The sequence below is a fragment of the Schistosoma mansoni genome, assembly GCF_000237925.1.
Source record: "Schistosoma mansoni, WGS project CABG00000000 data, supercontig 0147, strain Puerto Rico, whole genome shotgun sequence".
Taxonomy (NCBI): domain Eukaryota; kingdom Metazoa; phylum Platyhelminthes; class Trematoda; order Strigeidida; family Schistosomatidae; genus Schistosoma; species Schistosoma mansoni.
Window position 1 is genome coordinate 197,346 of NW_017386044.1, and position 12,923 is coordinate 210,268.

Genomic DNA, 12,923 nt, shown 5'->3' on the forward strand with positions numbered 1-12,923 from the left:
CAATTGACTCACGCTTTCAACTATGATAAACACTAAATCTCCACAAAACCCCTTCTTTAATTTTATTATTTTATTCAAATTTATTCATACATATAAGCATTGGTACAAGGAGGTATCAAATATGTATTCATCTCATTTCACCATTCGATCTTTGTGAAGGCCGCAGTATCGTTTGAGCGCTTAAACCAAAGCAGGTGGTTTCCTTTAAAAAAGACAATCCCTGAAGGTCTAATGCATAAGATAGTGGAGCAACGTTATGAGATGCAGTCCTATAGTAGTTGTTCACCAACAATAGATTCATATGACATTTGTTTCCTCTGGGTCTTAGAGCCCATATGCACTATTGGTTTGGAATCAGGATTTTACAACTCTTCTAGATGAATCCTCCATATCTACCAACTTGGTTAAAAAGTAAGGCATTCACATTTCGTTCTCTAAATTTTATAAACGACACCCTAAATACAAGGAGGAAGTGATTGGGACTTTAATGATTTATAGCTGTATATGTGTGGTCATGTGAGAGTATTTGGAGAGGGAGAGTTGACTATTCCTACCTTCGACTGTGTCATAGAATTCATGTCAAATTAATTTACATTATAGATTGACATTAAGCTCAATGGAAATTATTAAAAACTAAGAATAACTTATAAATTATTACTCTATCAATTGTTTTCAGTAATACTTTTACTCCCATGATAAGAGTAAAATATTTCCTCTATTAATAACATATGAATGATGATTAATTAACATAATGACTTGACTAGAATTAGATTAGTGAACTAATGAATTTCGAAAAATCTGATCATTAGTATCTCTAGTACAATTATGATTGATTCTATTGAATAATCCCTTTATTAATTCACGTTTGTAATGAATTGGGCAGTGACTATGGAAATTAACATATTGCCTTGTCCATGCCGGCTTTCTATATACAGAACGTCAGATGGAACCATCATCATCCCTCCTACTAATTAGTATATCGAAAAAAAAGAAGTTGATTGTTCTTCTCTTCTTCGCACGGAAGAGAAATATGTTTTTGACTTATGTTGAGTTCTTTTAACAAGCGGTTCATATCTTCACATTTATTCCCTGTAATTATGATATCATTAACGTAACGCTTATACAGACACATATTCTGAATAGGGTCTTCAGTTAGATTTTCAACACACAAGTCTAAAGCATATTTTTATTACATGCGAAGGAGAGAAGAACAATCAACTTCCTTTCCTAGATATACTGATTAGTAGGTGAGATGATGGGTCCGTCCAACGTTTTGTATATAGAAAGCTGACATGGATAGGGCAATATGTTAATTTCCATAGTCACAGACCAATTCATTACAAACGTGAATTAATAAAGAGCTTATTTAATAGAGTCAATTGTATTTGTGCTAGAAATACTATTGAAGTAGAAATAAAGCTCTTAATGATAAATGGTTATTCATTGAAGTTCATAAACCCTTGGAAGGGTTGTAATACGATTAGACCTCTGACTCTTCTGGCACGAGTTTACATTGTCTTACCATTTAGGGGAGATCCGAATAGTTTCATGTTGAAACGGTGACTTAAATTAATCATCAACAGAACATTTTATGCTACCCAACTTGTCACTATTGAAAAGACAAGGTCTATGTTTCATCAAAAACCCAAACAACACGTAAGTGATTGTGTCACATCCCACTGTGTCTGAAAATTTATATGTATGTGCGAAAACACGTACATAAAGAGGAGCAATCGTGATCAGCAATTAAGGTTGGCGGAACACATACCTAAATGGTTGCAGAAACAATTGAATTCCAATAGTCAAATAAGAGCATAGTAAAGACATATATCTTCTTTCATTGCGAAATATTTGGTTGAGAATGATCACAAGGTTGACATCAAGTCATCATTCAAGGACGTATACTAAAGTTTATTGAAGCCTTGGCTATGCGGAAATTCAAACCCCCTTTGTGTGTTCAAAAACAATTTGTTCTTACCCTTAACCTACCCTCGTAACACTGATTTATTATCCAGAGTGGTTATCACATTGTTTTTATGTACTTCATTTCATTTCTTTCTTTGTTACGGCTTACCTTTAACCTATCTTACTTACTTACTTACTTATGCCTGTTACCCCTCGTTGAAGAGTATAGGCCACCCACCAGTATTCTCCATTCAACCCTGTCCTGGGCAATCCTTTCCACTTCTTTCCTGTTGTTATTCATATCTGCTTCTGTTTCAAGGCGTAATGTGTTCTTTGACCTTCATTTTTTCCGCTTCCCTTCCGGATTCCAAGTTAGGGATTGTCTCGTGAGGCAGTTTGGTGATTTCCTATCCACTTCCAACGTCTTTTCCTAATTTCCTCTTCAGCTGAAAGCTAGTTTGTCCTCTCCCATAAAACTCTGTTGCTGATAGTATCCGGCCAGTGGATGTTGAGTATTTTGCGTAGACAACTGTTTATAAATACTTGTACCTTCTTGACGATGGATGTAGTAGTTCTCCACGTTTCAGCTCTATACAGTAGGACTGTCTTGACGTTCGTATTGAAGATTCTCACTTTTGAAATTAGTTGAGAGTTGTTTTGAGTTCCATATGTTCTTCAATTGTAGGAATGCTGCCCTTGCTTTGCTAATCCTCGTCTTTACATCTGCATTCGATCCTCCTTGTTTATCAACGATGCTTCCCAGGTACGTGAATGTTTCCACTTCTTCCAGGGTTTGGCCATCATATGTGATTAGGTCGGTCTCTAGTCAATCACCAGAAGAAAGAGGAAGGGGGAGTGTAGACAGCCTTGTCTGACTCCGGTCCTTACTGGAAATGCATCTGTCAGCTGTCCTGCATGCACTACTTTGCACTGTAGTCCATCGTATGAGTTCTGGATAATGTTGACAATCTTCTGAGGAACTCCATAGTGTCGAAGAAATTTCAATAAAGTTTTCCTGTCCACACTGTCAAACGCCTTCTCATAGTCCATGATAAACTTTGTCTTCTCATTGCATTATGGAAATTTATCAAAAGGGAGTATACAGTTATAAGCTTTCATAGTAGTCAAGTATCATATAAATTATTATGTAAATATGTTTAATTTAACAAATCACTTTGGATTAATATCTACAATGATATATCTCATTCATTTACATAAAAATTTGATCAGAATCTTAACCAAAACAAAACAAAAGATTTTCATGGTTCCCTGATTGATCTGACAAAAATCAGTGATTACAAGTTAATCAATTGTTTAAATGTTAGTAACCGACTACGTCGGACAATTGACTATATACAGTGCTTTCAGGTTTTCCATAGTGGTCTAGCTTCAATTGATTTATGATCTCAACTATATAAAATATACAAGAAATATTTTAAATGTTGTTAATGATATAACATTGATAAAAATATAAAGTCCAATAAATGCTGGACTAAATATGGTAAGTATGAAATCTATTCGGTCACTTGAACAAACGAAAAAGAATCCCAAGAATTTAGTATGTCTTCTTCACTTATTGTGTCAAATATGTTTTATCTTTAATAATATGTATTTCAGAAGACCCTCAGTCAGTCAGTCAGCTACAACGTAGGACCAGGCACATATATGCATCAGTCCAAGTTGCCATATCTCGTTAGCACAACAAGATGAACACCGAATTCATAGAAATAGTTAATTTAGTGGTGGCAGTATATAAAGTAAGGTTGTATATAAGGATATAGTATAGGAAGGAAGAGAGATATGAAGCAATTTTAATCTCACGGTTTAAGGGAAGATAAAGAGTGTATACACCTACGCCATTGTGATCGATTCTGAGCCATGTCACCTAGAGTCTCCAACCATTGGTTACGATAGTCACGCGGACCCCAACCAGGTAGCCTGCATCTGCCAACATGGCTCAGACTAGAAGTTAGTGACTTCAAGCACTGATGCCATGTTTTGGTTTGGCCGCCCCTAACTCTCTTCCAACCATCCCCAATACTAGCTATCATAGAGTACCGTGGTAATCGGTGTTCAGGCATACGTAACACGTGGCCTAACCATCTCAGTCGATGAAGATTCATCACCTCATCAACTGATTTATCATCATTCCGTAATACCCTGCGTCTAACCTCACTATTACTTACCCGGTGATCCCAGCAGATGCGAGCAATATTTCTAAGGCATCTGTGGTCAAATACTAGTAACCTACGAGTATCTTCTACTCTTAATGGCCATGTTTCACAGCCGTAAAGTAGAACAGAACGAACTGCTGCACAGTATACTCGTCCCTTAATTGATAGGTATATAATAAAGTTAAACAAAAATGGGGATAGTGGACAGTCTTGTCGGACACCACTTGAGGTTGTAAAATCATATGACAGTTCGCCATAAGCTCTCACTCGACTGGTAGTGTTCGAGTAAAGAGCCTTCACAAGGTTTATGTACTTCTCAGGTACACCTTTCAATGACAGACACTTCCACAGAACCTCTCGGTCTACAGAGTCAAATGCTGCCTTCAAGTCAAGAAAAACTATCATTGTCGGACGTCGATAAGCGTGTCTGTGCTCTAAAACTTGACGAATGATGAATATGTGGTCGATACAGCCACGACCAGGTCTGAAGCCAGCCTATTTAAATATAATAAATTATTAAAAGTTGTGTTTGATATCTGGCTTTATCGAATGAATATAAACTTTTACAAATAAGAATAAATAGCATATCTATCATAGTTATCAGGATTTCATAATCTTGTGGATAATTAATTATATATGGTTGTAATCATGAGTTAATTGAAGTTAGACCACCATCGAAAACCTGGAAGCACTAGAAGGCCGTTTTGTCCTATTGTGGAACTCCTCAGTCGCAGTGCTCATCCACGATATCGCACTCACGAGATTTGAACCCAGGACCTATCAGTCTCACACGCGAACACTTCATCACTAGACCACTGAGCCAGTATCCAACGGTGTTATTGTCTAACTTCAACCAATCCACAAAATTGAGAAACCATTCATCAATGTTTTCATTGAGGTGATATCTCACAACAGACCTGGTTGAACTCCACTGGTTATTGTTTCTCACTAGAATTCCAGGAAATATCTCATGAAGCAAGTCACTAATGAGCATATGATCGTTGTCAGACGATAAACAATTCACATTAAATTTGAGTTCTAACACTAAGATTTTAATTTATTAACTCAACTAACTTTTATAAACAAATAAATGGTCATATTGTATTATAATACTAATAATCATTGAAAATTTGTTTTCAATAACACAATAGCTACATGGAACTCCGTTTTTGTTTTACCACCAATATACACCAATAACTAATATCTTTCCATTTAAATGGAAAAGGAATTTTGAATGAACAAAAAAAAATTTTGAAAAAAAAATTGAAAATGTTATTTTTCCATTTGAGAAAAAATGAAACATCAATGGAGAGATCCAAACAAACAATACTAAGTAAATTTCAACTTCATCCCATTGCACAAGCAAGTAGCTATCAAGACTCAGTGGACGAGTGGATATCGTGATGGTGTTTGAAGCCAAAGGTACAGGGTTCGAGTTCCAGAGTGAATATCAACTCTGAGATACAGGTACATCCATCTGACGAGTCTCAAATAAGACGAAATGCAAGTAAAACTGGATTCCACTGCTAGCCACTATCCATCTTTGCTTATAATGCTTGTGAATTAAGGCTATATCGAGGCAATACGCACAGTATGCACATATGCTAATAAGAGACTGATCAATTGCAGTCCTTGAAACATCAATTTGAAGATTCAAACAAACAATACTAAGTGAATTTTAACATTTTTGTTTTGTTTAAATGTATGATTATGATATAAAATAGAAGATAATATGTCAATATTTTTTTATTTTTCAATGTTTTTTTCTCTGTTTTTTTCTTTTTTTTGTCGTCATGTAGATATTTTCTAAAGTCTGTAAAAAATAATCTTTAAATGGCATATCATGTGTTATTTATAAATTTGATAGAAAAGAGCAAAAAAGATCTGTTCAATAGATACTTTAGGTCAGGATACTGGAATATATCTATAACTCACTGATAGAGATCGACTACCCTGTTGAGTTCATTGAGAAGTACATGTATATACATATCTATTTGGTCATGAAATTGGCTTATATTAACATCAATAATATAAAATGTTAGATGGACTTATGATATACAATTTTGTGGGTGATAATTTAATGTGATTGCAAATAAATCTAAATGAATAAAGGTAGTTAGTAGGAAATCTTGTATCTATGTCAATAATAATAGGTCCCCAAATGCCCTGGTACGGTAGAGAGTGGGGAGATTCCGCTCTCCCTCTCTAAATGCTCTCACATGGCCACGTGAATATACAGCCTCTGCCAGGGAAGTCCTACTCACTACCTTCTCAAGGTATTACTGTTGTTTATGAAATTGAGAGGACGGAAAGCGAATATCCGACACTTCAACCGGGTTGGTGGACACGGAAAGTTCACCTAGAGGAGTTGGAAAACCCTCATTCCAAACCAATGGTGCAAATGGGTTCCAGTATCGTGAGGAAACAAATAGCGTATGAATCAATCGTTGGTCACCAGCTACCATGGGACTGTATCTCCTCACGATGCTCCACTACCTTATGGGTTAGACCTTTAGGTCAAAGGCTCCGGGTGTGATCCCTTAAGAAAACCACCTGTTTCAGTTTGGGTACCCGGATAGTATCCCGGCCCTCACACAAATCAAATGAGATTTGTGTGGCGCATATGTATTTGGTGCTTCCTTGTACCAATATTTATGTGTTTAAATAAATAAATAATATGTACATTTATTGATGAGGTGACTGATGTATACTACAGGATATGACTACATCTAATAATCATATATTTCAATATAATACATATGTTACTAAGTCAATGAAACTAGTAGTCTCAATATAGTCTGATCAATAGAATTTGTTTTGAACAGGTGGATTATACAAATATGACATCACTGACTACTCAGAAAATAATCAATTGTACTAACGGATTTGCTGAAAAGAATGAGGATATGTTGTATATATAAACAAAAATATATACTGAATATTTTATTTGGTTTGGTATTGTTTGTTTGATTCTTCAAATTGATGTTTCAAGGACTACAATTGATCAGTCTCTTATTAGCATATGTGCATATTGTGCGTATTGCCTCGATTTAGCCTTAATTCACAAGCATTGTAAGTAAAGATGGACAGTGACTATCAGTGGAATCCAGGGCGTGCGTTTCGTCCTATTTGGGACTTGTCAGCTGGATGCACGAACATCTGAGTTGATATTCACCCCGGGACTAGAACCTTACTTCATTTGCTTCAAACGCCACCACGTTATCCACCTACCTAGTGAGTCCAGAGAGCCACTGGTATGTGTTATGGGGTGAAGTTTTAACTCACTTTTGTATTGTTTGTTTGCATCTTCCCATTGGTGTTTAGGATTGCAATTGATCAGTCGCTTATTGGTATATGTGTATATTGTGCAGATTAACTCTATATTACCTAGAGTCACAAGTGTTATAAACAGAAATGCGAAAAGAATCGGGTTCGAGTCCGGAAGTAAACATTAATTCTGAGAGACAAATACATCCATCTGAAGATTCCTAAATAAGAAAAAATGCGCGTCGTGGGTTCCACTGATGACCACCATACATCTATGCTTATAATGCTTGTGACTTGGATCAATATCGAGGCACTCCGCACAGGATGCACAAATACCAATACGAGACTGACTGGTTTCACTCCTAAACACTATTGGGAAGATTCAAACAACCAACATAAAAGTGTTTTGTAGATGTTCAACATGATTCAATAATTGATTATATTTCAGAACAAACATCACCATGAGAAATATTGTTAATCTGTCGATATAGTGCATACTCTTAATGTTACATCTTAAAAAACATAATGCTCGTTACATCTTTCAAAAAGTTCGATGTTTTTGTGACCCCTAAGTACGAACTTGGCTTTAGTGGGTTTGTAAAACAATGAGCTCCTCATGGATGACATGTACGTTTTTTAAATACAAGAGTTCGTTGTAAAATTTCAATGTTGACCTATTCAAATTTGACTTTTCTACATTGTTCCACTTTATGATTGAATTTATTTATTTCAATATGACATACCTTCATGTTTAACTATTCTAAGAACCATTAATTAATTCTATGAATCACTTTATAATGGTTATATTGTGGTGTATGGTCTTTATGTTTGCAGATATAAGTAGTATGTAACACCAGTCAGAAATGGGATATCAGTGAGCAGAAGATTGAGAAGATTTAAATAAAGATAAAAGAGAAGGAAACTAAATGTAACCAAGATAACAACAGGAATAGCGGAATAATGAAGCTTCCAAGAGACAATTTAAAAATGTGTCAATGATGTATTTAATGTGTGATTTTTACATTTTACTAAATCATTATGTGATTGTACATTGAACAATAAATTGATCTTCTCCAACTGAGTGTATTCTTTTACTACAATAGTACTCTCCTTTTCACAAATAAGAGAAGTGATGATTAGAACCAACATTTGAAAATTAAATTCAATGAATGCTCGTGAAAATGTGTTTATACAGAACGAACTTTAAATGTCGTAGGTAGTTTCAATGTAACTATGCTCTTAAACCATGTGATTTTTGTTGATTAATTGGCACGATAAACTCTTAATTATCATTAGAAATCACGAATCGATCAAAGTAAGAAGACAGTTGAAAACCTAATAGCACTGGACCACTACTTCGTCCTAATATAGGGCTCAGCAGTCCACATCCAAAATACCTCAGCCGGAATTAAAATCAAGTCTTTCTGTCTCACTTCTAAATGCATAACTTTTAGATAAATGAGTCAGTATCCATCGGTTTATTAGTTTGTTTTCATTCAATCTATGGTATTATGGAACTATCTCCCATTGTCTTTTGTGCAAATTGTTGAATCTCGGCTCGGTGTGCTATAATTTGAGCGTTCAGTAGAGAGACGGAAAGCTCTGAGTTCGATCCCCGGTTTTGAGGTTGTGAATGAGAGCTAACGAGTCCAGAATTAGGACGAAAAGTTTATCCAGTTCTATTAAGAGCGAGACTATAATTTATGGACGACCTTTGAACGAATCTTAAGTGACCTTGACAAATGTTAGCTAATCAGTAAACAGTCAGCATAGAGTAAAAATATATTATGCAAAACCAAATAATTAAAGTGGATACACTTCTTTTATATGGTCCAAAAACTTGTCAAGGTTAGAAAAAGGTTCAAAGGTTCCAAAATCTTAATGCATAAGGTAGAGGAACTCATCCATATGGCTCCATAATAGCTGGTCTCTGGAATCATGATAAGGTCACAAAATCCCTCTCAGCCTCGACCACATAGCTTCAATATTGTTTGTGTGTACTCCGGTTGGGTAAGTTTATCATTTTTCTTATGGATATGTCCCTACAATACTCATACCATTGAACAGCCGAAGCTTTAGTAAAATCTGCGATCATTGCAACCAATGTTACTGATGCTTTTATTATACAGTTTGCGGCAATGACTATAATATGCCTTAGTCTCAATCTGGATTGAGCAATTAAAGTTCCTATTGTAACAAACGTCTTGCTTCAACATATATTACATCGAAAGACAACATCATGGTAGTCTGCACAAGGTCTACAAGTAATTTAATACCCGCAATTACAAATACAGGAACTTCTTAGTAGTCTCATTTATTATAGCCGCTTAATTGTCAAGTCTTCTCTAAAATTCTTTGTGAACCGATCGTATATGAACATCAGGTACTGAAATCGGCGCCGTGACCTTGAAATGCCTGAAACGCTTCTGATTGGCTCGCCCATAAAATATTGTCTCGCCTTATTATGTTTCTAATGGTTGTTTAACTTAGATTGATTTGTGATTTCAATGAAATTCGACAATCTACACCACATAAAATGACATTTTTCCCAACAATATTCAACACTGTAACCATGATATAGAAGTACTCTCTTTGAAAAAAACAATTCACAGTGCCATGTGATATTATGTTTCTTTTATATCTAGAGCTTTGGTTCTTAATATGCCGCGTACCACTGGACTACTACAACGATCGAACCCGCAACGTCACAAGAGAGAAGACAGAAGCCTAGTAAGTAGGAATGTTATTCCCCAGAACAGTGTCAAAATATAGTACAGAAATCTCATGTATTTATAGTTTCTGACTGAGAGTAAATCATCATTTTAGACAACCAATAGACACATAGGGGTCATTCTTATCCATCCAATGGGGAAGCTACACGTCGACATTCTAGAATATCCCCCTAGCAGTGATTGGATGGAATGTCTGCGGCTCTTTCCGGGCTTCTTAAGGCTTCCTAGAGATTACCAACGAGCCGTCCTTACAGTTTTACATTTCATGAAAACATTTAAACTCTCTACTTTGATTGAGATTGATCAAATATTCAAATACATTTTTATCCATTCAGTTTAGTAAGATGGGCTATACAAAGAAAAAAATCTAGTAATGATACTAACATTCTAGATTGACTCTATGAATACATACATACATACATTACACCATTTTCATTTTAAGAAAAAAGTAAACTGATATCAATAAAATTGACGCTTATTTAATGGTATTAATTGATTATACAGTTGGGATCAGCAGGGGGTCTGGTTAATTTTTGAACAATTCATGGAATGTACCTATCTGATGTTTGTTTTTTCTACAACTATTTAAATACTGACATTAAATGATGTCTTTTTCTATAATAGACAAAAGTTTTTTTATTTAATTGCAAAGATAGACAGCCTTTAAGTCATTTGTTCAATTACAATCATAATCATGTGTGCATATTATTGACTAATTTCAATGGCGGGGGGGAATTGTCGGAGTTCTGATGACCAAGTCATAATCAGTGAAGTTTAACCAACCACACTGAAGTGATTTAAAGATGGTTGAGTAATATCGCAAAATTAATTCATTTAGACTTATGAACCATTGAATGTTGACTCAACAGTTCGAAGGTTCAAATATTCCCGAGAGGTCTGAAGGTCTTCGATTCGATTGTTGATGAGGTCGTAAATTCCCACTGCAGAATTCCACATTGGAAACAAATGATTGGCTAGTAATTTCTGGTTTTCAGTGGTTTGCCGATTTAAATCAGTTCATGATATAAAGTCATAATATTAAGAATCACTAGAAGATCCCGGTCTCCCTCTCGAAATGCCCTCACATAGCCGCGCGTATATAGCTTCTGCCAGGGAAGTCCTATTCATTGCCTTCTCGTGGCAGGGGTGTTGTTTATGAAACTGACAAGACGAAAAGTTAATGTCCGGCGCTTTAATTGGGTTGATGGACACGGAGAGTCCACCTAGGGGAGTTGGAAAACCCTCATTCCAAACCAATGGTGCACATGAGCTCCAGTATCCTGAGGAAACAAATAGCGTATGAATCAATCGTTGGTCACCGGCTATCATGAGACTGCATCTCCTTAAGATGCTCCACTGCGTTGTCTATCAGACTTGTAGGTCAAAAGCTCTGGTTGTGGCCCCCTAAGAAAGTCACCTGCTTCATTTTGGGCACCCAGGTAATATCCCGGCCCTCACACAAATGAAATGAGATTTGTGTGGCGCATATATATCTGGTGCCCCTTTGTACCAATATTTATGTGTTTAAATAAAAGAATATTTATCTTTTATGTGATAACATAAAACCATTATTATTATCATTATTGTCATTATTATTACTACTATCGGGATTTAGTTAAGCGTATTTTGCATGCCAGTCAAAAGTTCCTCTAAATAATTAAATTTACAGAATCTTCAGTATGAGGTTGTGAAGATTGTTAAGTTTTTGATTGAGATCGTGAAACGATCGATGTGAGAGCACCGTTGAAAACATGGAAGACATTCGCTCAGACTATTGGACTCATCACCAGTGCACATCCACGATTCCACACCAAAGGTAGTGCAACCAAGAACACTCAATCTCGAGCGCGAACGCTTAACCTCTAGTCCACTGTCCGGACTGGAGATTGTTAAGTTTTTGATTGAGAACATGAATCGATTGATGTTGAAGCACCATTGAAAACCTGGAAGAGCGATTTCGTAAATTGGTTTAAATTTCAATATTATTATAGTTGGATGCCGTCCAGCTCAGCGATCTAGAGGTTTAGCATCTGCATGAAAGACAAAAGGTCCTCGGTTCGAATCCCGAGTGCAGGATTGAGGTTGCGCATTAGTGTGAAGTCTAATACTAAGAGGGGACGGCATTAAAACAGCGCCTACATGTTTTTACTGATGGCCTAATACCAGTCGATTCACGATCTCAATCAAAAAACTTTAAAAAATCTGTTTCGTGATTTAAATGACCTTCAAAAATTGGTATAATTTGATAATACTTTGAATGATTCAAGGAATTGCATGGAAGATATTTTCACAGAACATAAATATCTAACACATTAATTACAAAATTAAGTTCAATTATATCAGATCATAGAACAGTGATTTTAAGCAGATTAAATAGGCTTCAGATATAATAACTAATATGGTAAATTGTTTTTCTGTTGATCAATTATTGACATATGTTAATGAATCATGGTGGTCTTAACAATAAGCAGTAAAAAGAGATGCTTATCAGGGGACAAATGAGTAAAATGGATAGAAAAAAAAGTACCTGTATATATGTATATACATCTTAGTTATTGTTTGTTTGACGTCCTGATGATATGTACTATAGGACTGATCCCTAGAAGTACGATCTCACAATGTAGTTATATATATATTTTTAAATAATGATATTCTTCAATGTCTCTATATTATAGATAATACATCTCAGTAAAACTATAAATATGTTTTTTGTTTTATCCCAAATAAGTAGAAAAGTTGTATTTTTGACATTTCGTGACTTGATCTAATCTACTTCTTCAGAGTAGTCAAATCATTTATTTACTCTGAGGAATTAGATTAGATCAAGTCACAAAATACAACTTTT